Here is a 4,083-nt window from a genome sequence, read left to right on the forward strand (position 1 = left end):
TGATAAAAATGCACTTTTAAGTACTAATCAATAAATAAGATAAAAGTTAACTAAGTAAAGGAAAGGAAATGAAAGACATAAATAAGAGATTAATGAAGGAAAAACTTAAGCATTACAAAAATATAAAGAAAGAGAGCATGACCTTGATCTGAAAACCAAAATGCCTAAATACATGGTAAATGCCTCCTTTTATAGGCTAAAATTTGGAACTATTGATTTATTGACTAATTGTTGAGTGAGTGGTCATATCTTGACTTGGTGATAATTTTTATCTTCTTGTCTGAACAAAACATCATTGCTAAAATCAAAATTTGAATAGACTGTGCATGAAAGTTCTAGGAAATTATGTTAGCTTTCTAACAAAAAAAAGAAGAAGATCATTTGGACTTCTAGAACTTAAGATATAGGCTGAATACTGAATAATGTTTGGGCTGCAGGATAGATTTAGACTTCTCTGTTGTTGCTATAATTTGAATTTGAAAACGACCTTTTTGAATCTCGGACTCCTCATGAAAGTTTTAGGCCTATGTCTTAACTTTTCATCCATATAGAGCAGGCCTAAATCCAAGTTTTAGAGCTCTAGTTATGATTCAATGACCGAACAGTATTCTAGTTTGGACTGAACTAGCATCTCTTTTCTAAACTTGACCCTTTCCTTGTTTTCTAAATTTGAGAAGTTAAACTCATTAATCAATCTTTTTATTTATGTGATAGGCCTGCATTTAAGATGAATATTTGCCATAAATTAAAGATATCTTATAGTATTAGACATGATATTACAAAAAATGCTCTAGTTAAGGAGTTATTGATACTTTAGTGTAAAATAATATAAAACCTTGATAAAATATACTTTTAAGTACTAAACACTAATTTAATTTAGATAAATCAGAAGAATGTTACTTAGGTGTATACTATCTAGCTGGCCCTTGGGCTACAAGTCAACATTTAATGGCTTATAAGTTCTTGAGTATGCAATTATACTTCTCACCCTCAACCTCTTTGTTTACTCCACGTTTGAATCCCCACTTGTTTCCTTCTTCTTTGTACCATAAATCCATCGTTTAATATTTAAACAACACCTCTGGTAGACATCTATACACAAACATCGTTGCACTTTTTATAGATAAAAAAAAATCTTGCTCTAAAGGTGAGGCTAGGTCTTTTATAGCCATTGTCACAATAGCCAAAGCATATCTTGTTCTATCCTTCCCACTGAGTTAATAGTTCTATTTTATGGCTATGATGAATGCTCCATTTATGCATATCCAAAACCTTATTTGGTTTTGGCTTACCTTCCTAATGAAAAAGGGAGCTTATAAATGACTTTATTTTTTATTTTTCTTAAGCTATTCTTTAACAATATTACATGAAAAATAGGGTGGACTTGAGAATCTATTGGTAGCTCTAATAAACAAATTACCTTTCTAGGATTTTTTTTTATAATTCTAAATAACCCGTGATATTTAAAGGTTAGCTTTTAATTTCTCCTTTGTTTCATACTCAATTATCGATACAACTACAGATTATCATAAAATCAATCCCTCACATGGGATTACTTTTCTTTACATTTGCGGTCTCCTTGTAATTTTTGTCTACCTTATGCCTTGTTAAGATTTTTCTTAATTATTTATAACAATTGCTCCTGATATATGAGGCACTCTTCTACTACTTAATTTAATGTAAGTTTAGGTATTCATTGTGTCTATCTGTGAGAGGAATAACCATACATTACTTGAAAAGGAATCATTTTAATACCACTATCCTAAAAAGGGCAATCACTTTAACTAGTCTTCAGGATTATCACATATGAAACATCGTAGATACCCTTTTGAGATTTTATTAACTATTCAGTCTAACCATTAGATTAAGGGTGATAAATGACACGACTAAAAGATTGATGTCTTCTTCTAAGTGCAAGAGTGTCGAAGTAATAAATAATTCAGCAAGACCGGGGTCGAACCACAAAGAGATTAATTGTATAAATTATAAATAATAATGATACAACAACAACAACAACAATGATGATGATAACGATGACGATGATGATGATGATGATGATAATAATTATAGTTATAATAATAATAATAATAATAATAAAGAAGTTGATGAGAACTTTGAGATGGAAGATCAAACAATGATAAAAACAAATGTCAATGTTAAAGGATCCAATAATGGTATTTCAAATAAGTATAGTATAAACTCTTATTAGTCAACCAGAAACCATACATAAAAGAGGTTCCAATCGGATTATAAATTGTTAACATGATTATATTAGTTATCTTATTCGAATAATGCTAATACTTATAAATATTGTCAGGCATTCATAATTATAACTTATGTTAACAACAAATCAAGTTCCTTTTATAGTACAGGTATTGGTTATACCATACGATTTGGGCTATGAAAGTGCCAAGTATTTATTGTACCAAGGGTTATACAACATAAATCTAAATTAACCATTTAACAAGCAAAGTATTAAAAGTGAACAAGATAACAAATACAAAACATGTTAGTATCAAACATTAAAGTCCATGTTAAGTTTATATTATACTTATTCTTACACTATTAGTGTAACCTTTTTATCTTGACATAATAAACTTAGCTAAGCATACTGAAAGAGAGAAACATAAATAAACAAGATAAGAACATAAATAAGATAAAAGTTAACTAAGTAAAGGAAAGGAAATGAAAGACATAAACAAGATATTAATGAAAGCAAAACTTAAGCATTAAATAAATACAAAGAGAGAAAACATGAGCATGATCTTAAACTATAAACCAAGATGCCTAAATACATGGAAAATGCCTCCTTTTATTGGCCAAAATTAGAAACTATTGATGTATTAACTAATTGTTGATTGGGTGACCAACTCTTAATTTGGTAACAATTCTGATCTTCTTGTTTGAATAAAACATCATTGCTAATGTTAGAATTCAAACAAACTTAAACCATGAAAGTCCTAGAAAATTGTCTCAGCTTTCTAAAAAAATAAAATTGAGGTCATTTGAACTTCTAGAACTCAAGATATTGGCTAAACATTGAACAGTCTCTAGATTGTAGGATAAATTTGGACTTGTTCGTTGTTACTAAAATTTGGACTTCTAAATAGCAGAATTGAGTCTTGCCTTCTGCATGAATATTTTAGGCCTATATCTTAGCTTTCCATATATATAGAGCAGACCTAAATCTAAGATCTATAGCTCCAAATATGATCCAATGACTAAACAGTATTCCAGTTTAGGTTGAACCATCATCTCTTTTCTAAGTATGACCCTCTCTTTGTCCTTTCAATTTTAGTATTTAAACTCATCAATCAATCATTTTATTTATGTGATAGACCTACATTTAAGATGAATATTTACTATAAATTAAAAATATCTTATGGTATTAGACTTATTATTATAAAACATGCTTTAGTTAAGGAGTTATTGATACTTCAAGTGCAATTTGATTATATAAAACCTTGATAAAAATGTACTTTTAAGTACTAATCACACTCATAACTAGCTTATTACTGGTCCTTAGTAATCAAAGTGTTAAAATAAAGAAACAATTTCCAAAGTCCTTAAAGCAAGACATTTATCATTCAACTTCCGTTAATCTATCTAGATTAAAAAACTCTCATTCAATTTATATATTTGCTCAATACTTCTTAAACAAGATATTAATAAACCTTTTTTTTTATGCTCAATATATCAACACATAGTTATGGGGTTTTACTTGGAAGAAAATAAAATTTTTGTTCTAATATTTAAGGTTAACTTTCTTGGATTGAGATTATTATTGTTTTCTTCTCTCTTTTTTTTTCTCTTTTTAATATATATACATATAACTTAAAACAAAATGCATCTTTAAGCCATGTAATGAGTTTTCAGCTAATGACTCCCAGACCAGTTGGTCATAGGGCATTAGGTGTTAAGACACCCCTACAAGTTTAGTAACTCGAGTTGTAGATACTGATACGTAGATAGTGCAGTGTTTGATTCCCTTAAGCTTTTCTCCTCAACCCACGTAACAAGTGTTGGACTAATAGCTTCCAAGTCAGTTGACTTTAGGGTATTAGGTGTTAAAACAACCCTTCA

The sequence above is a fragment of the Populus euphratica genome, unplaced genomic scaffold (assembly GCF_000495115.2).
Source record: "Populus euphratica unplaced genomic scaffold, PopEup_1.0 scaffold543.1, whole genome shotgun sequence".
Classification (NCBI taxonomy): domain Eukaryota; kingdom Viridiplantae; phylum Streptophyta; class Magnoliopsida; order Malpighiales; family Salicaceae; genus Populus; species Populus euphratica.